Here is a 22,439-nt window from a genome sequence, read left to right on the forward strand (position 1 = left end):
AACAGAATTATTTATTTCTGATCTGTTAGTGGTTCAATGTTTAATTTTTCAAACATAGATTATTAGCATTTATGGTAAATAAAAGGTAAAACCTACTAAGGAGGTTTCAACTATATAAACTATTTGGTTTCTTACTATGAGGCATATATTTTTCATAAAGCAAAACAGAAAGGTAATGCCCACAATAGCATATACTTTGGCCAATAACAATCCATGTCTCTGGTTTTCTTTTTAGTAATAGATGATAGCATGTGCCACAAAGCAGGCGGTACCACTATTTCACCAACGGAAACATTCCTTCTGCCCCCTCCCGCAAATTCAGGAGGAATGGAAAAAAACATCATGGTAGAACTGTCCATGATTGTTTATCAATCTCAGAAGAATTAGGAAAAAAATGTGCATAGATTTCAAAGCAGCTGGGAAGAATACAACTTGATGATTACATAAGGTATTTAATGTATATCAGTTAATATATTTTATTATTTGACTCCAACATTTAATACCATCAAAGTGTAATTTTTGTTTTATCTGGAGAATCAAAGTCTGTTAAAAACCAGGTTCCAAAATGCTGTTTTCTGACTTGTCTAATTTCAAGAAAGCAATCTCTTCTAACAACTGCCTGCCTTCTTTACCAACTGTGGCTCCTACATGATTATCAACCATGCTTTAATTTTCTGTATCCTCAGGGCCAAGTTTACATTGTATCATCTATAAGTATTTGTTAAAATGAAAAAGGAGATATGGAATATCTGTATTATGAATGTTTTGAAAAAGTACAGTTTAGTATGAAGAGGGTTTTGAAGGCTGATACACAAGTTCAAACCTTAGACAAGTTATTAGATTAAGCTTCACAACAGCAGTAGTAATAGCTACCATTTGTTAAATGACTACTATGGTATCTACTTTATAAACATTATCATATTCAATCTTCACAATAAGAAATAACCACTCAAATGAACTTCAAAACCAAGTTTCATGCAATGGTTAAAACAGGATTGTTTATTTTCTTCTTTTTGGAAAAATCATAAATAATTCCTTTGAAAATCTTCACAACAACCCCTTGAATTAAGGTGCTATTTTTATCTCCTTTTTACATATCCTTTTTACATATCAAGTACATATCCGTACTCAGATAGGAGTAATTTGACTGAAGTCACACAACTAGTCAATGGTGACTGACAAAGTCCATGTTCTTTCCAATATACCAATTTATTTTCCCAATGCCTACTAAACGGGCATAATAATGTCTACCACACAGGGTTGTTGTAAATTTTACTTTTAAAAAAATATGGGGACGCCTCGGTAGGCAGTCAATTAAGCATCAGACTCTTGGTTTTGGCTCAGGTCATGATCTCAGGGCCATGAGATCAAGCTCTGTGTGGGGCTCATGCTCAGTGCGGAGTCTGCCTGAGACTCTCTCTCGCTCTCCCTCTGCCCCTCCCTACCCAACTCCTGTGCCTGCTCTCATGAAATAAATAAACAAATATAAATAAAGAAATATGTGAAAACATGATGGCTGCCCAGAGTAAACATTCAATATATATTAGTTTTCTTCCTTCATCACCCAACTTGTTCACCCCTTGTTTTGTGGATCTAAAATGTCTAATAAATACCCAAATATATTTTACGTATTTTAGATCTTATATAGATAATATATATTTTATATATATAAAATATATGCATATATGTAATATATCCCTTACCTATTTAAATCTATATTCTTACCTGCTATATATTAGCTCTTAGATACACACATACACATAAATGCATGTATGGGTATATGTATGTGTGTGTCTATATACATAAATGTGTATCAGTTAAACTAAATCCCATTTACTTTACCAACCCCTCCTATATCTATATCTCAAGCACTATGCATGTGTACCATCCATAACATATCAGTTCCTTGAGTTAACCTTTTAATTATTTCCTTAGTTTAGAATATTTCATTGTTCCTGGTTATATTGCTCATTAAAATTTACACAAGACTATATCTTTCCTTGAGCAGGGAGTCTGCTCGTCCCTCTCCCTCTGCCCCTCCCCTGCCACCAGCTCGTGTGGGCATGCACGCAGTAATAAATAAATAAAATCTTTTTTAAAAAATGAATTTCCAACACCAACATTTTAGCCAATCTTTGAACTTCACTGATTTAAAGCTTTCCATTTGTAATTTAAGTAATTTAATAATATATAATACTGCTCTTTCATAAGATAAGAAATAATAGAAAATACTGATGGGACTGGAAGAGATTATGCTGAGTGAAATAACTCAAGCAGAGAGAGTCAATTATCATATGGTTTCATTCACTTGTGGAGCATAAGGAATAACACAGAGGACATCGGGAGATGGAGAGAAGTGAGTTGGGGGAAATCAGAGGGGGAGAAGAACCATGAGAGACTGTGGACTCTGAGAAACAAACTGAGGGTTTTGGAGGGGTGGGGGGTGGGGGGTTCGGTGAGCCCGGTGGTAGATATTAAGGAGGGCATGTATTGCATGGAGCACTGGATGTGGTGTATAAACAATGAATTATGGATCACTGACAAAAAAATTAAATTAAATTAAATTTTAAAAAAAGAAAATACTGATACATTTAAATACAGACAATTTTTTAAAAAAGATTTTACTTATTTATTTTAGAGAGAGAGAGAGCACAAGCCAGGGGGAGAGGCAGAGGGAAAAGTAGACTCCCACTGAGCAGCAAGCCCCATGCAGGGCTCCATTCCAGGACCCTGGGATCACGACCTGACCCGAAGGCACATGCATAATTGACTGAGCCACCCAGGTGCCCTAAATACATACAATTTTAAAACAATTTTTGAAAGTCTAAAAGAAAAACAGCTGGGGAAGAAACATTAACAAAACGTTGAAAAACAAAAACTTGATATCCCTAATATTCAAAGAGATTTTAGAAATCAGTAAGAAAAAGATGAATATAGCAATGAGGAAATGGGCAAAAGAAAAAATAATTCACAATAGAAAAAATGCACAGACTATACACATATAGAAAGTGGTTACCCCCACAAGTAATTACTAAAATGTAAATAAAAATTCAGTAAGTTCCTGACAATTTCAAAAAAGAATAATACTAAGATAGTTGAGAGAAGGGAAAAAAGACACACATATATACTATACAAAAAGAATTTTTTCTGGATATTATTTTACTAATATACAGCAAAATTCAAGTTTCTTGAATCAGGACAGTAGCATACTTCTTGATTAAAAAAACCATGGGACGCCTGGGTGGCTTAGTTGTTTAGGCCACTACATTTGGCTCAGGTCATGATCCTGGAGTCCCAGAATCGAGTCTTGCATCAGGCTCCCTGCTCGGCGGGGAGTCTGCTTCTCCCTCTGACCCTCTCCCTTCTCATGCTCTCTCTTTCAGTCTCTCTCTCTCTCTCAAATAAATAAATAAAATCTTTTTTTAAAAAATGAACAAAGAAAAACCAAAAACCCATGGTCACAACTATGACAAAGCTGGTTGATAAGGTATCTCCAGAATGAGAAGCTATAACAGGTGGAAACAAACCATGGACATCTCAGTTCACTAGCAGGTACTTCCTGGAAAGCAGAGAGGGCCAATCTGAAAACCACAGCTGAAAATGAAAGCGACTATTTTTTTTTTTAAAGATTTTATTTACTTATTTGACAGAGAGAGATCACAAGTAGGCAGAGAGGCAGGCAGAGAGAGAGAAGGGGAAGCAGGCTCCCCACTGAGCAGAGAGCCCAATGTGAGGATCGATCCCAGGACCCTGGGATAATGACCTGACCTGAAGGCAGAGGCTTTAACCCACTGAGCCACCCAGGCACCCCCTGAAAGAGACTATTAACCCACTCCAGCGAATGGTCTTGTGAAGGACAAATGGCCAGAAGTGGGATACGAATTAGACAGAATGGTGTAATAGAACCAAAGGAAAGAGACAACCCAGATAAAAATGGGGGAGGAAAAGAAACAGAAATCTCACAGAGTATGAGGTCATATTTTCAAAAAGACATGAATTGATAGTTCTAGAGCCATAAAGCTAGTAGAGCTATTCTGACCCAACCCTCCTATCTGAATGTTTAGGATAAGGACTTAGGAGCCACAAAAAAGACTGGAGTTGAATCTCATGGAAAGTTACTATTAGAAAGAGAGAAAAAGAGGTGCCTGGGTGGCTCAGTGTCTTAAGCCTCTGCCTTTGGCTCAGGTCATGATCTCAGGGTCCTGGATCAAGCCCCGCATCAGCTATCTGCTCAGCAGGGAGCCTGCTTCCCCCTCTCTCTCTGCCTCCCTCTCTACCTACTTGTGATCTCTCTTTGTCAAATAAATAAATAAAATCTTTCATAAAAATCCCATTCCATAGATTACTTTTTCACTCTGTTGATTGTTTCTTTTGCTACACACAAGTTTTTAAGTTTGATATAGTCTCATTTGTCTACTTTTGCCTTTGCTGCCTATGCTTTTGGTGTCCTATCTAAGAAATCATTCCTAAAGCCAATAAAATGAAGATTTCCCCCTAAGAGTTTTAAAGTTCTAGGTCTCATACTTATGACTTTAATCCATTTAGAGTGATTTTTGTACATGGTGTAAGGTAAGGATTCAATTTCATTCTTTTGTATACAGATATCCAGTTTTACCATCATCATTTGTTGAAGGGACAATCCTTTTCCCATTGTGTAGCCTTGGAAACCTTGAAAATTATCATTTTGACCATTTATGTGAGGGTTTGTTTCTGGATTCTCTATTCTGTTCCATTCATTTACCTATCCATCTTTCTGCTAGGGCCATACAGTTTTGATTACTGTAACTTTGTGATGTATTTTGAAATTGGAAAGTGAGAGGCCTCTAGCTTTGCTTTCCTGTCTCAAGGCTATTTTGCTAGTTGAGGTCCTTTGAAATTCCATATGAATTTAGGATTTCTTTTCTATTTCTTAAAAAAAAGTAATTGGAAATTTGATAGAGATTAAATTGAATTTGTAGAACACCTTAGATTGTATGGACATTTAAAAGATTTATTTCTTCATTTGAGGGACAGAGAGAGCACACTTGGGGGGAGGGGCAGAGAGAGAATCTTCAAGCAGACTCTCTGCTGAGAGCAGAGCCTGTTGCAGGGCTTGATCTCATGACCCATGAGATCATGACTTGAGCTGAAACCAAGAGTTGGATGCTTAACTGACTGAACCAACCAGAAGCCCCAATATTTTATGCCTATATGGACATTTTAACAATATTAATTCTTCCAATATATAAACACAGGACATTTTTTCATTTATTTTTGTCTTTTAAAATTTCTTTCAACAATATTTTATAGTTTTCAGTGTACAAGTCTTTCACCTCTTTATTAAGTTTATCCCTAATTACATTAGCATTCTTAATGCTATTATAAATGGGATTATTTTCTTAATTTTTTCAAACTGCTCATTGTTAGTGACAAAATGATTTTTGTGTGTTGATTTTGTATCTTGCAGGTTTGCCATCTCATTTGTTAATTCTAATATATTTTTTGTGGAATCTCTAGGGTTTTCTACATATAAGATCATGCCATCTGTGAACAGAGATAATATTACTTCTTCCTTTCTGATTCGGATGTCTTTTATTTCTTTTCCTTGCCTGATTAGGACTAGGACTTCTAGTAGTATGATGAGTAGAAGTAGCAAGGGTGGGCATCTTTGCCTTCCTGATCTTACAGGGAAAGTTTTCAGTTTTTCACTGTTGAGTATGACATTCATGTGAGCTTTTCATATGTGGCCTTTATTACATGGAGGTACTTTTCTTATATTCATTTGTTGTGGGTTTTTATTGTGAAAGTCTGTTGAATTTTGTCAAATGCTTTTTCTTTTTTTTTATTTTTTTTTAAGATTTTTATTTATTTATTTGACAGACAGAGACCACAAGTAAGCAGAGAGGCAGGCAGAGAGGAGGAAGCAGGCTCCCTGCTGAGCAGAGAGCCCGATGTGGGGCTCGATCCCAGGACGCTGGGATCATGACCCGAGCCGAAGGCAGAGGCTTTAACCCACTGAGCCACCCAGGCGCCCCTGTCAAATGCTTTTTCTGTGTCAATTGAGATGATCACGTCACTTTTGTCCTTCGTTCTGTTAATGTAATATATTGCAATGATTTATTTTCATATGTTAAGCTCCATCCTTGAGCTCCAGGAATAAATCCTACCTGGTGTTTATGTATAATCTTTTTAACATGCTGTTGAATTCAATTTGCTAGTATTTTGTTGAGAATTTTTTGCACCAACATTCATCAGGATATTAGCCTAGAGTACTCTTGTCTTAGAGTATCTTTTGTCTGATACAGGTATCAGACAATGCTGGTCTCAAAGAATAAGGTCAGAAGTGTTCCCTCCTCTTCAGTTTTTGGAAAACCTTAAGAAGAATTAGTGTCAATTCTTTAAATGTTTGGTAGAATTCTTCAGTGAAGCTATCTGGTCATAGGTATTCCTCCCTTGGAAAGTTTTTGGCTACTTATTTAATCTCTTTACTAGTTACAAGTCTGTCCAGATTTTTACGTATTCATGATTCAGTCTTGATACATTATGTTTCCATAAATGTATTCATTACTTCTAGATGACAAATTTGTTGGTGTATAATTGTAGTAGTTGTAGTCTCTTATGATCCTTTTTATTTCTGTGAAATCAGTTGTAATGCCTCTTCTTTCATTTCTGATTTTGTTATTTGAGATTTTTCTTTTTCTTTTTTTTTTTTAAGATTTTACTTATTTATTTGACAGACAGATATCACAAGTAGGCAGAGAGGCAGGCAGAGAGAGAGGGGGAAGCAGGCTCCCTGCTGAGAAGAAAGCCCAATGTGGGGTTCGATCCCAAGACCCTGGGATCATGACCTGAGCCAAAGGCAGAGGCTTTAACTCACTGAGCCACCCAGATGCCCCTAGATTTTTCTTTTTTCTAAAAGAATGATTTGTCCATTTTGTTTCTTTTCAAAAAACCAACTCTGAGTTTCAATGATGTTTTATTATTTTTCTATTTTCTATTTTCTATTCATTTATTCCTGCTCTAATCTCTTTTTATTTCCTTCCTTTTGCTAACTTTAGGTTTAGTTTGTTCTTTATTTTCTATTTTCTTGAGGTGTAAAATTAGGTTATTGATTTGAGATCTTTCTTCTTTTTTAATATATGTGTTATTGCTAAAAGTCTCTCTGTTATCATTGCTTTTGGGCATCCCATACATTTTAGTATGTTATGTTTTAATTTTCATTTGTCTCAAGATATTTTCTGATTTCTCTTGCTATTTCTTCCTCAACACATTGGTTGTTCAAGAGCGTGCTGTTTTAATCTCCACATATTTATGTACTTGCCAGTTTTCCTTTTGCTATTGATTTGTAGTTTCATTCCACTGTAGTTAGAAAAGATACTTGGTATGATTTCAGTTTCTTACATTTGTTAAGACTTGATTTTGGCCAAACATGTGATCTATCCTGGAGAACATTTTTTGTGTATTTCAAAAGAAAGTGTATTCTGTTGTTGGGTGGAATATTATATATATATATATATATATATATATATATATATATATATATATATATATATATATGTCTGTTAAGTCCAGTTTGTACAAGTCTCTTTCCTTATTGATCTTCTGTCTTGATGATCTTTGCTTTATTGAAAGTAAGGTATTGAAATCTATTATTATTATGTTATTGTCTGTTTCTCCATTTGGTTCTGTCAATATCTGCTTCATGTGTTTGGGTGCTCTGCTGTTGGGTGCATATATATTTGTAATTATTATGTCTTTCTGGTGAATTGAAACTTTTATCATCATATAGTGTTTTACTGTGTCTCTTATGACAGTTTTAGACTTAAAATCTATTTTGTCTAATATAAATATAGTTAGCCCTGCTCTCTTTTGGTTACTATTCACATAGGATGTTTTTTTCCAACCTTTCACTTTCAGTCTAAAGTGAGACTCTCATATATCTATTTCTACACTATAGATACTTCATATCTAAAGTGAGTCTCCTATAGACAGCATATACTTGGATTTATTTTTTTCTAATCCATGCAGGCACAGGCACAGTATGTCTTTTAATTGGGAAGTTTAATCCATTTACATTTAAAATAATAAATGAGGGGCACCTGGGTGGCTCAGTGGGTTAAGCCTCTGCCTTTGGCTCAGGTCATGATCTCGGGGTCCTGGGATCGAGCCCCATGTCGCGCTCTGCTCAGCAGGGAGCCTGCTTCCTCCTCTCTCTGCCTGTCTCTCTGCCTAGTTGTGATCTCTCTCTCTCTCTTTCTCTCTATCAAATAAATAAAAATGATTAAAATAAAATATTTTAAAAAAATAATTAATGATAAGAAAGAACTTACTATTCACATTTTGATAATTATTTTCCATATGCCTTGTGCTTATCTTGTCTCTCTTTTCTTCTCTTGCTGCCTTTGATTTCATTGATTTTTTGTGATGGCATGCTTTGATTCATTTCTAATTTTCTTCTGCGCATCTTCTGTAGGTATTTCTTTGTGATTACCATTGGGGTTACTAAAACATCTTATAACAATCTATTTTAAACTGATAATTTCAACCACAAACAAAAACACTACTCTTCTTTTATATTTCCCACCCTTTGTTACTGATGTCACAAATTACATCTTTTTATATTTTATAGTCAGTAACAAAATTTTATATTTTTATGTTTTTACCTTCAAATTCTATATTTGAATTGAAAGTGACCTACATACCCCATTACAATATTACATGATTCTGTATCTATCTATATACTTAACTTTATCAGAGAGCTTTATATCTTTATAAGCTTTGGTGTTGCTGTCTAGTGATCTTTTGCTTCAATTTGAAGGACTCCCTTTAGCAATTCTTGCAAGGCAGGTCTAGCTTTTGTTTATCTCCATTATTTTGGAAGAATAGTTTTGCCAGATACATTATTTTTGGTTGACAATTTTCTTTCTTTCAGGACTTCAAATATATTATCCTATTACTCTCTGGTAAGATATCTGTTGATAATCTTATGGGTGCCACCTTGTACATAATGAGTTACTTTTCTCTTGCTGCTTTCAAGATATTCTCCATGTATGTCTTTTGACAGTTTGCTTATAATGTGTCTTGATTTGGCCTCTTTGAGTTCATCAAAGTTGGAGACCTTTCAGTTTCTTCAAATTAGGGGTCTACTTTCTTCCTCAGATTTGGGAAGTTTGCAGTCATTATTCCTTCAAATAAACTCTCTGACCCAGTCTCTCTCTCGTCTCCTTCTAGGACTCTCATAATATAGATATTGGTCTACTTAATGCTGTCCCATAAGTCCTTAGGCTTTCTTCAATTTTCCTCATTTTTTTTTCCCTCTGACTTGATCATTTCAAATAACCTATCTTCAAGTTCACTGATTCTTTCTTCTGCTTGATCAAGTCTGATCTTGATCACCCTCTAGTGAATTTGTCAGTTCAGTTATTGAGCTCTAGAATTTTTTTGGTTCTTTTTTTATAATTTGCATCATTTTATTGGTATTCTCATTTTGTTCATGCATTAGTTTTCCTAATTGTATCTATGTTCTCTTGTAGCATATTGAACCTAAAATCATTATTTTGAATTCTTTGTCAAGTAATCTGTAGATCTCCATTTCTCCAGAGTCAATTTCTGGATATTTATATTTTCCCTTTGATTCTAGCCATACGGGCCATGTTTCCATTTATTCCTGTGTTTTGTTTTTCACGTTGTGATATATGATTTGAAAATACAGTCACCTCTTCTAGGAAGGAAGGAAGGAAGGAAGAAGGAAGGAGGGAGGGAGGGAAGTGGGTGGGAAGAGAGGAAGGAAGGAAGGAAAGAAACAAGCTTGACAGCCCAAGCCTCTAGATGTATCAATTTATAGAGACTACAGAAAAGAGAAGCTCATGTTAAATGACAATCCGGACATGTAATTGGCAAAATTCAGACTCTATATGAAAATCTACAAGACAAAAAAAATCAGGGTCTATGACAAAGTGCAAGAGGAAAAAATAAAAGGATATAAAGAAACCTAGAGATTTAGAAGCACTTTTTAAAAATACCTAAGTTGTGAGGCGAACGTGATAACCACTACACTACACAAGAAATCCAGCCGAGACCAAGTTGACCTACCAAAGAGTGCGGTTTCAATACCAAGGAGAGCAGCAGAATTCAGGCGGAGGAGAAAGCAAAGCACGGAACTCATGGCTTTTGCCCTGTGATTTTTTTTAGTCTTGCGGTTAATTTAATTTTTTTCTTTTTCATTTTTTGTTTTTTTTTTCTCGCCTTCGGGTAAAAAAATTTTTTTTTTAACTGTTACCTTTTTCTTTTTTAAAGATTTTTTACTAGTTTATCTAATACATATATTTTTTCTTTTTTATATTTTTCTTAGGTGTTTTCTTTTTTTTTTTTTAATTCTTTTCTTTTTTTTTTTTCTTTCTTTTTTCTTTCTTTTTTTTTTTTTTTCTTTTTTTCTTTCTTCCTTTTTGAACCTCTTTTTATCCCCTTTCTCCCCCCTCACGATTTGGGATCTCTTCTAATTTGGTTAAAGCATATTTTCCTGGGGTTGTTGCCACCCTTTTAGTATTTTACTTGCCCCCTCATATACTCTTCTCTGGACAAAATGACAAGACGGAAAAATTCAACACAAAAAAAAGAACAAGAGGCAGTACCAAAGGCTAGGGACCTAATCAATACAGACATTGGTAATATGTCAGATCTAGACTTCAGAATGACAATTCTCAAGGTTCTAGCCGGGCTCGAAAAAGGCATGGAAGATATTAGAGAAACCCTCTCGAGAGATATAAAAGCCCTTCTGGAGAAATAAAAGAACTAAAATCTAACCAAGTTGAAATCAAAAAAGCTATTAATGAGGTGCAATCAAAAATGGAGGCTCTCACTGCTAGGATAAATGAGGCAGAAGAAAGAATTAGTGACAGAATTCGAGAGATAAGTGACACCATAAGACGAAACAACATTAGAATAATTGGGATTCCAGAAGAAGAAGAAAGAGAGAGGGGAGCAGAAGGTATACTAGAGAGAATTATTGGGGAGAATTTCCTCAATATGGCAAAGGGAACGAGCATCAAAATTCAGGAGGTTCAGAGAACACCCCTCAATATCAATAAGAATAGGCCCACACCCCGTCACCTAATAGTAAAATTTACAAGTCTCAGTGACAAAGAGAAAATCCTGAAAGCAGCCCGGGAAAAGAAGTCTGTAACATACAATGGTAAAAATATTAGATTGGCAGCTGACTTATCCACAGAGACCTGGCAGGCCAGAAAGAGCTGGCATGATATTTTCAGAGCACTAAATGAGAAAAACATGCAGCCCAGAATACTATATCCAGCTAGGCTATCATTGAAAATAGAAGGAGAGATTAAAAGCTTTCAGGACAAACAACAACTGAAAGAATTTGCAAACACCAAACCAGCTCTACAGGAAATCTTGAAAGGGGTCCTCTAAGCAAAGAGAGAGCCTACAAGTGGTAGATCAGAAAGGAACAGAGACCATATACAGTAACAGTCACCTTACAGGCAAAACAATGGCACTAAATTCATATCTCTCAATAGTTACCCTGAATGTGAATGGGCTAAATGCCCCTGTCAAAAGACACAGGGTATCAGAATGGATAAAAAAACAAAATCCATCTATATGTTGCCTCCAAGAAACTCATTTTAAGCCCGAAGACACCTCCAGATTTAAAGTGAGGGGGTGGAAAAGAATTTACCATGCTAATGGACATCAGAAGAAAGCAGGAGTGGCAATCCTTATATCAGATCAATTAGATTTTAAGCCAAAGACTATAATAAGAGATGAGGAAGGACACTATATCATACTCATAGGTTCTGTCCAACAAGAAGATTTAACAATTTTAAATATCTATGCCCCCAACGTGAGAGCAGCCACCTATATAAACCAATTAATAACAAAATCAAAGAAACACATCAACAATAATACAATAATAGTAGGGGACTTTAACACTCCTCTCACTGAAATGGACAGATCATCCAAGCAAAAGATCAGCAAGGAAATAAAGGCCTTAAACGACACACTGGACCAGATGGACATTACAGATATATTCAGAACATTTCATCCCAAAGCAACAGAATACACATTCTTTTCTAGTGCACATGGAACATTCTCCAGAATAGATCACATCCTGGGTCCTAAATCAGGACTCAACCGGTATCAAAAGATTGGGATCATTCCCTGCATATTTTCAGACCACAATGCTCTAAAGCTAGAACTCAACCACAAAAGGAAGTTTGGAAAGAACCCAAATACATGGAGACTAAACAGTATCCTTCTAAAGAATGAATGGGTCAACCGGGAAATTAAAGAAGAATTGAAAAAAATCATGGAAACAAATGATAATGAAAATACAACGGTTCAAAACCTGTGGGACACAACAAAGGCAGTCCTGAGAGGAAAATATATAGCGGTACAAGCCTTTCTCAAGAAACAAGAAAGGTCTCAGGTACACAATCTAACTCTACACCTAAAGGAGCTGGAGAAAGAACAAGAAAGAAACCCTAAGCCTAGCAGGAGAAGAGAAATCATAAAGATCAGAGCAGAAATCAATGAAATAGAAACCAAAAAAACAATAGAACAAATCAACGAAAGTAGGAGCTGTTTCTTTGAAAGAATTAATAAAATTGATAAACCCCTGGCCAGACTTATCAAAAAGAAAAGAGAAAGGACCCAAATAAATAAAATCATGAATGAAAGAGGAGAGATCACAACTAACACCAAGAAATACAAACTATTATAAGAACATACTATGAGCAACTCTACGGCAATAAATTTGACAATCTGGAAGAAATGGATGCATTCCTAGAAACATATAAACTACCACAACTGAACCAGGAAGAAATAGAAAGCCTGAACAGACCCATAACCAGTAAGGAGATTGAAACAGTCATTAAAAATCTCCAAACAAACAAAAGCCCAGGGCCAGACGGCTTCCCGGGGGAATTCTACCAAACATTTAAAGAAGAACTAATTCCTATTCTCCTAAAACTGTTCCAAAAAATAGAAATGGAAGGAAAACTTCCAAACTCATTTTATGAGGCCAGCATCACCTTGATCCCCAATCCAGACAAGGATCCCACCAAAAAAGAGAGCTATAGACCAATATCCTTGATGAACACAGATGCGAAAATACTCAACAAAATACTAGCCAATAGGATTCAACAGTACATTAAAAAGATTATTCACCACGACCAAGTGGGATTTATTCCAGGGCTGCAAGGTTGGTTCAACATCCGCAAATCAGTCAATGTGATACAACACATCAATAAAAGTAAGAACAAGAAACATATGATACTCTCAATAGATGCTGAAAAAGCATTTGACAAAGTACAACATCCCTTCCTGATCAAAACTCTTCAAAGTGTAGGGATAGAGGGCACATACCTCAATATCATCAAAGCCATCTATGAAAAACCCACCGCAAATATCATTCTCAATGGAGAAAAACTGAAAGCTTTTCCACTAAGGTCAGGAACACGGCAGGGATGTCCATTATCACCACTGCTATTCAACATAGTACTAGAGGTCCTAGCCTCAGCAATCAGACAACAAAAGGAAATTAAAGGCATCCAAATCGGCAAAGAAGAAGTCAAATTATCACTCTTCGCAGATGATATGATACTATATGTGGAAAACCCAAAAGACTCCACTCCAAAACTGCTAGAACTTATACAGGAATTCAGTAAAGTGTCAGGATATAAAATCAATGCACAGAAATCAGTTGCATTTCTCTACACCAACAGCAAGACAGAAGAAAGGGAAATTAAGGAGTCAATCCCATTTGCAATTGCACCCAAAACCATAAGATACCTAGGAATAAACCTAACCAAAGAGACACAGAATCTATACTCAGAAAACTATAAAGTACTCATGAAAGAAATTGAGGAAGACACAAAGAAATGGAAAAATGTTCCATGCTCCTGGATTGGAAGAATAAATATTGTGAAAATGTCTATGCTACCTAAAGCAATCTACACATTTAATGCAATTCCTATCAAAGTACCATCCATCTTTTTCAAAGAAATGGAACAAATAATTCTAAAATTTATATGGAACCAGAAAAGACCTCGAATAGCTAAAGGGATATTGAAAAAGAAAGCCAACGTTGGTGGCATCACAATCCCGGACCTCAAGCTCTATTACAAAGCTGTCATCATCAAAACAGCATGGTACTGGCACAAAAACAGACCCATAGATCAATGGAACAGAATAGAGAGCCCAGAAATAGACTCTCAACTCTATGGTCAACTAATCTTCGACAAAGCAGGAAAGAATGTCCAGTGGAAAAAAGACAGCCTCTTCAATAAATGGTGCTGGGAAAATTGGACAGCCACATGCAGAAAAATGAAATTGGACCATTTCCTTACACCACACACAAAAATAGACTCAAAATGGATGAAGGACCTCAATGTGAGAAAGGAATCCATCAAAATCCTTGAGGAGAACACAGGCAGCAACCTCTTTGACCTCAGCCGCAGCAACATCTTCCTAGGAACAACGCCAAAGGCAAGGGAAGCAAGGGCAAAAATGAACTATTGGGATTTCATCAAGATCAAAAGCTTTTGCACAGCAAAGGAAACAGTTAACAAAATCAAAAGACAACTGACAGAATGGGAGAAGATATTTGCAAACGACATATCAGATAAAGGACTAGTGTCCAGAATCTATAAAGAACTTAGCAAACTCAACACCCAAAGAACAAATAATCCAATCAAGAAATGGGCAGAGGACATGAGCAGACATTTCTGCAAAGAAGACATCCGGATGGCCAACAGACACATGAAAAAGTGCTCCATATCACTCGGCATCAGGGAAATACAAGTCAAAACCACAATGCGATATCACCTCACACCAGTCAGAATGGCTAAAATCAACAAGTCAGGAAATGATAGATGCTGGCGAGGATGCGGAGAAAGGGGAACCCTCCTACACTGTTGGTGGGAATGCAAGCTGGTGCAACCTCTCTGGAAAACAGCATGGAGGTTCCTCAAAATGTTGAAAATAGAACTGCCCTATGACCCAGCAATTGCACTATTGGGCATTTACCCTAAAGATACAAACGTAGTGATCCAAAGGGGCACGTGTACTCGAATGTTTATAGCAGCAATGTCCACAATAGCCAAACTATGGAAAGAACCTAGATGTCCATCAACAGATGAATGGATCAAGAAGATGTGGTATATATACACAATGGAATACTATGCAGCCATCAAAAGAAATGAAATCTTGCCATTTGCAACAACATGGATGGAACTAGAGCGTATCATGCTTAGCGAAATAAGTCAGGCGGAGAAAGACAACTATCATATGATCTCCCTGATATGAGGAAGTGGTGATGCAACATGGGGGCTTAAGTGGGTACGAGAAGAATAAATGAAAGAAGATGGGATTGGGAGGGAGACAAACCATAAGTGACTCTTAATCTCACAAAACAAACTGAGGGTTGTTGGGGGGAGGGGGTTTGGGAGAAGGGGGTGGTATTATGGACATTGGGGAGGGTATGTGTTTTGGTGAGTGCTGTGAAGTGTGTAAACCTGGTGATTCACAGACCTGTACCCCTGGGGATAAAAATATATGTTTATAAAAAATAAAAAATTATATTAAAATTAAAAAAAAAAAATACCTAAGTTGTAATTCTATTCTTTCATATAATGTTCTTACACACAAACATTTTCTAAGTAATGAATATAAGGACTTTATACAATGACACACAAAATAAAATCTTTCATCCAGCAACAATCCATGTGTGTGTGTGTGTGTGTGTGTGTGTATTAATTGCAATTTTTTTGGAATACTAAAAATAAAAGAAAGAAGGGAATTTAGGTCTCTTCTTAAGAAGTCAATTAAAGAAAGATAAATCCAAAAAGCATGTTAGGAAGTCATTAAAAGTAATAATGAGGGGTACCTGGGTGGCTCAGTTAGGTAAATGTCCAACTCTTGATTTTGGTTCAGGTCACGATCTCAGGGTGGTGGGATCGAGCACCAACTTGGGCTCCATGTTGGGTGTGGCACCTGCTTGGGATGCTCTCTCTCCCTCTCCCTCCACTCCCCCCACTTCGCTCCCATACACACTCTCTCTCTCTCTTTCTCTCTCTCAAAAAAGAAAATTGTAGGGGCACCTGGGTGGCTCAGTTGGTTAAACCTCTGCCTTCGGCTCAGGTCATGATCCCAGGGTCCTAGGATCGAGCCCCACATCGGGCTTTCTTCTCAGCAGGGAGCCTGCTTTCTCCTCTCTCTGCCTGCTTCTCTGCCTACTTGTGATCTCTGTCAAATATATAAATAAAATCTTAAAATAAAATTGTATTAATGATGTTCATATGATGTTTGTTACCAAAAAAAGTCTAAAACTAGTAAGTGGGGAAAAAATGCAAGTTACCCAACATGCAAAATATAAATTCATTTATTTAAAGTAGTATATAAGTACCTAAACATACATAGCTCTCTGGAAGGATAATAATCAAAATGTTAATAGAGAGTTAATAGGTTTAAATGATGGGAATATGAATTAATTTGTCATGAGAATATGATTTTTACTTTCTTATTTAACCTCTTCTGTATTGTTCAAAATTCAAATGAGTGTGTATGTGTATTATATTTTTAGAATGTTTTATTTTTATCTTCTAAAAGAAACCATAAAATAATACCCTCCATTCACTCAATCATTTAATATCAATTTGATGCTTAAAAAATATTACTGTCTTCTCCAAAGACACATGGAGAAAGGAAATAAATTGAAAGTGAAGGTATGCATTCCATTCTTCTATTCCATTTTACTCAAAACATTGGGAGGTCATATTATGCTCTACCTATTAGTAAATTCACTTCCAGAAGAAACTGCTTATATTTTAGAAATGAATTAACCCTTTCAGAACACAAGTGTAGGAACTATTGTGCAAGGATACAGCATGAACTCATTCTGATGTGATAGAGAAATTCCACATACCTAGCATAGACAGGGTATGAAACCAAACAAGGTCAAGGGATTCTGGCTCTACCTTTACCTCATCATTAATAAGAGGTCATGTTGCCATTCTAAATAGTGCTGGATTGTACACCCAAGGCATATACCTAAAGCACCAACAAGGCAGAAGTAGAAAAATTAATTATTAAAAGACTTGATAAAGAACATTACTTTGGGTATAAACTTAATACTCATTTACATTTATTCATTCAAAAAACATTTATTGGGCACCCTCTATAGGGCACATTCAGTGCTAAGTACAAGGATAGTGACAAGCAAGACAGTGACATTCCCTGCCCTCCTAGAATTTGCTTTTTATTTACTTTTTTTAAAGATTTTATTTATTTATTTGACAGACAGAGATCACAAGTAGGCAGAGAGGCAGGAAGAAAGAGAGGAGGAAACAGGCTCCCTGCCGAGCAGAGAGCCCGATGCAGGGCTCGATCCCAGGACCCTGGGATCATGACCTGAGCCGAAGGCAGACGCTTTAACCCACTGAGCCACCCAGGCGCCCCTAGAATTTGCATTTTAATACAATAACACATTTTTCAGCTAAATAAATTTCTTCTGGTTGCCACAGAGTAATAGTGATTAAGAACACCGACTCTGAAGCCAAGCTGTTAGGTAGTAATCCCTCTTCACCCATTTACTAGCTATACAACTTTGGGCAAGTTACTTAACATTCTTTTGCCTCAGTTTCCTCAGCTGGGAATAATAATACCTCTTCTCAGAGTTTTTAAGTAAGTTAATCAAGAAGTAAAGTGCTTAGAAGAGAGCTGTCACACACATTAAAGACTAAGGAAAAAATTCAAACATATAGGATTTTATTGGGTTTTTCATAGAGGTACCGACCCGGATTACAACAAGGAGCACAAAAGCACTTAATTTTTCTTTAACAAAAATATCCTTATTTTCTTTGTATTCAAAGTTTTTTGAGATGGTCTGGAAACTGGGGATTGAAAAAATAATATCATATTTGATAAAGGGGCCTGTTTGTCAGAAACATACTCCCAGATGGAAAAAGCTCTCCTTAACAACCGATCATTCTCTGAAATCATGTCTTTGTTTGCTTATTGTATTTCCCATTTAAAAAAAGAAAAGAAAAGTAAGTTCCAAGAATACTATACTGCCAGTGCTCAAGACAATACCTGAAATAAATGGGATCAACGTTTTTTTTTTTTTTTTTTTTTTTTTAAGATTTTATTTATTTACTTGACAGAGAGAAATCACAAGTAGATGGAGAGGCAGGCAGAGAGAGGGAGAGGGAAGCAGGCTCCCTGCTGAGCAGAGAGCCCCGATGCGGTCCTCGATCCCAGGACCCTGAGATCATGACCTGAGCCAAAGGCAGCAGCTTAATCCACTGAGCCACCCAGGCGCCCGGGATCAACGTTTTTTAAAATGAGTGAACAAAGAAAGTTCCCATAACACAAAACTGTGAACTCAATCGGATTTGAAGTAAATGTTTTTGACAAGTTTGCAAAGTCCAAATCCTCATAAAATGTAGGGAACTTTAAATATTATATACTAAAATAATCATTAGTTAAAAACAAGATTTTTCACCATAGTTGTAGTATATCCTAATACAAATAGGGAGGGGTAAAAGGAATAAAGAATGGCATATATGAGTTGAATATGCTCTTGAAAATATAAGAGTCTTCTTAGCATTTCTGTTCCATAAAAATAAACAGTATGTCTTGATTCTTTCCATTTTGGTGTTGCTCATTTTAATTTTTGCTATGAAACAAATTAGTTCATTTTCTCTTCTTTGAGAGAAAATAAAATGATCAAGTTCCCTGTCGTTTTGGTCATAGCATTAATTTACATCCATTTCAAGCTCACATATTAAAAGAAATCTGACTTAACCACAAGCAGCAAAGTTTTAGTGTTTGAATCAAATCACTAAAGACAATTTTTTAAAAAACCTTTTCACATTTCATAGCCCCAAGATCCTCATTACCTAACCTGCATAACTGTGCCTACAGTTTAATTCCAAAGAAATAACACATAAAATCTTTCAATTATACCCTTTTCTTTTGAAACAAGTTATTTACATTTTTATGGAAATTATTTGCTGTGATTGAAGATTAACAACATAATGGAAGTAGTCACAGCTGTTTTTTTCCCCCTGTTATGTTATCTATAGGTGGAAAAATGAGAAGCTTTGATTATGCAAATTAAAACAGAATCTATTATCTTCTTCCTGATCTATGTCCTGATCATAGAGGGTTTTTAAGCAATGTTAGTTTCACACATTAGGAATCACAGTCAGTTAACTACTGCAGCTAACCGATGGGCTATATTTGCAGACTCTATCAGTTTGACCCAGCTTCCAGAGCTTAATGGTCCTCCAGGCTAAAAGGGAAAGCTGATCCATCAGGCTTGCATTAGCATAGAATCACACTCGAAGCTTATTGATGTGTGTTCAGCATAACTACCACCCCCAGAACCCAGCTCAGTCCATTATTTTCATTTTATCTCAAGTCATTTGTATGGTTGTCTGCCCCAGTTAAAGCTCCAGCAAGACTGGTACTTAAATGAATTTGTGAGAAAGGAGACAAATGCCCCCTGAACTTTCAGCACTTTGCTATCAAGGCTTGCTAACATAAAATATACTAGTACTCTTAGGTCCACTTAGTGAGCATATCAAGAATAGCCCATTGCAGGGGGAAAAAAGTCACTTAGCACCCTATTAGCCAACAAGGAGTGTAATGATTAAATGATTTTTTTAACTGTAATTTTAAAGCACTGCTCTGATTTCTGCTGAAAGCTATTTATAAAAAATAAATTTCATAACAGCTATGTCTTTGCTGCTTAAATACCTTTCTTTTTTTAAAATACAGAACACACACTAAAATAAATGTTCCCAGTAATAATACATTTCATCACCTAGGGAAATGTTACATTTAACGGTAACAAGAAAAACAACAATCTATAACAACTAGGCATTTAATGTGCACAAAACCCCATAATAAGAAGGGATTTAATGTGTGGTAAACCCTGTAATGGGTTTGTATATAATCAGGCATTTGAGGTATACATAAAATCACTTTAATTGTAAATCTTTAAAATGAAAATAAAGTGCTTTGGTAGCTGTTTTGAATATACAATAACTATTGAAATTCTAAAGCTGGTCTTCAAAACTATTTTTTATGAATTTACATAGTGCTTACAGCTATAATTCTGAGGGAATCTGAAAAGGGTACAGTTTCCAAACCTTTCTTTCTTTCTTTCTTTTTTTTTAATTTAGAAGTAATCTAAGGACTACAAAGGTGAAGTGACCAGCCCAGATCCCATAGCGAGTTAGTATAACTCAAACTCAAAAAGTTGGTGGTGAATTTTCAATTTGTTTATCTGTCACTTAAAATTCAGTGATATTCTTGCCCCACTGTTTGCCTTACTGCTATACTCGGGAAAGAATAACTGATTACTGATCTTCCAAAGAAGAAAAACATTTAAGCGTGAGGATTTCTGCTTCAATTATAGTAAAGATCATGAGGCCAGGATAGGCAAGGTGCCTCAGCTAAAATATTTTTTCTTATGAGCCCCATCTTCCTAACCATATTTACAGGTAAAGCAAAAAAAGAGGAGAGTTATTGGTGGTGATTTCTTTAATTTTCCCCTAGTTCCTTTCCTCCAAAAGAGAGAGGACATGTAGAAAAGGAAAACTGGCTATAGACAAATGTTTTCATTCTAAGATCTTCCTTCATAGGAATGTACAAATTTCTGTAATAAATTTGAGAATTAGAGGGTAAGAGATCTAAGATGATCAAGAAAGACCTAAACATTCTTCTACAGCAAATAAAGTGTTAAATATCCACTAATAACCTTTCTTTTCAACTACATAGATTCTGTTATTTCTCTAATAAAGGACTAGAATGTTTCCCACCCCTACAGTCAGGATGTATCCAATCATATATAATCTAATTCTTCTGTTATAAGTTCTCCATCACTAGTGAAAACGCTGAACACTTATTTTTACACACACACAGCACAGAGACATAAATATCTTTTTGTTCAAGTTGCATATTTCAAGAGTCTACTATCTACTAGCAATGTGTTAGAATTCATGTTGATCTGACTTTCATTGAACAAATATTTGAATTATACAAAGCACAATTTAGGTTACAAAGACAGGCAGCATACAGCAAGTCCCCTACTGTCATGGAGTTTACCATAAAGGGTAGAAGCCATGATTTCAACATTTTATACATCCCACCCCATGCTACTTAGACTTACAATTGATAAATGTCAATCAAATTAAACCGAGTTCTCACTTTGACTTTCTTTTTTCGAAGTCAGGATTGATAACTATAAACTTTCAGTTAAGGAGCCAGGTCTTTAACAAGGAGCTTTCCAGCTATAATGGATTCTGAATTTTTTTTAAATTATAACAATGTAAGTAGGAATACAAAATGAATTTAGAAACAACAAAAATAAGAGATTAGTTGTATAAATCTCTTTCTAAACGCCAAGCATTGTTCTAAGAACTTTAAATGTTACACTCATTTGATCTTTATATTAACCCTGGAAGGTGGGTATGGTCTTTGTTATTTTACAGATAAGGGAACTGTGGCACAAAGAAGTTAAATAACTTAGTCAAAGTTCTACAGCTAATAAATGACGAGGCTGAAACCCAGGCAATCAGGCTCCAGATAGAGCATTTCTTAACCATCACACAATATTCACTCTCAAGACACTAGAGTTTACTTTAAGAACTTTTCAACGGGTGTGTTTCTTTGGACCATATCCCATTAAATTCTTCCAGCTGCAGTAGATGATAATTGGGTTGGAAACCTCAGTATCTTGCAAACCACTGCCATATCATGTTTTCCTCAAGTCCTCCATAGTGTATCATGGCAACACAATTTCTTCACCTTTTCCTGCACTGCTTAGACTTCAAAGTACAGTTTAAAGGGAGAGTAGACAGAAAGGATTAAGCCAGATAATACAGAAAGCATTTACTAGAACTACGGTGACTTCCTTTATCCTGCCCGTCTTTAGAGCTAAGCCTCCTTCTAGAAGTCTTATTTCTAGATTTGGTTTTGGCATCACCAGCCCTGCTTTCATTTTACTGATTTCCTCCCCAAGAACAGTATCACCAAATGTGACATTACCTAATTAATTCAGCACCTGGGTACCTGTGGGTGCCTTCTCAAATTATTCCTCAGTCACAAAAATAAAAACACCCTTCAGGTAATTGGGGGGGGGGGGTAGCACCCCAGGTTGCCATACAGAAGCAGAGCTAATGTGATAATGACCTTCTGCGTCATACAAGGACCACTATCCACAAGTAAACCAAGATTTCAAGAGAGTCACTTCACAACAAAATCAAAAGCTTAAAGTTCAGGCTACAAATTGATGGCAATGTTGCTAGAAGTAAACTAGATCCTGTTAGACGAAGAATATCCTCTTGAAGTTTAAATAAAATGTTTATTGAGGTGCACCAATTCTTTCATGTCAGGAAATTCCTTTGATTCACTGATATAATACAATTCTAAATGAG

At 36.0% G+C, this 22,439-nt stretch overlaps 1 protein-coding gene across 4 annotated transcripts in view; it reads right to left on the minus strand.

Annotated features, from left to right (window-relative positions):
* The window catches only part of CAMKMT (calmodulin-lysine N-methyltransferase), a 391,971-nt gene that overhangs the window by 269,277 nt on the left and 100,255 nt on the right, over positions 1 to 22,439 (minus strand). The window lies entirely within an intron of this gene.

This window comes from Mustela lutreola, chromosome 9, assembly GCF_030435805.1.
Source record: "Mustela lutreola isolate mMusLut2 chromosome 9, mMusLut2.pri, whole genome shotgun sequence".
NCBI classification, from domain to species: domain Eukaryota; kingdom Metazoa; phylum Chordata; class Mammalia; order Carnivora; family Mustelidae; genus Mustela; species Mustela lutreola.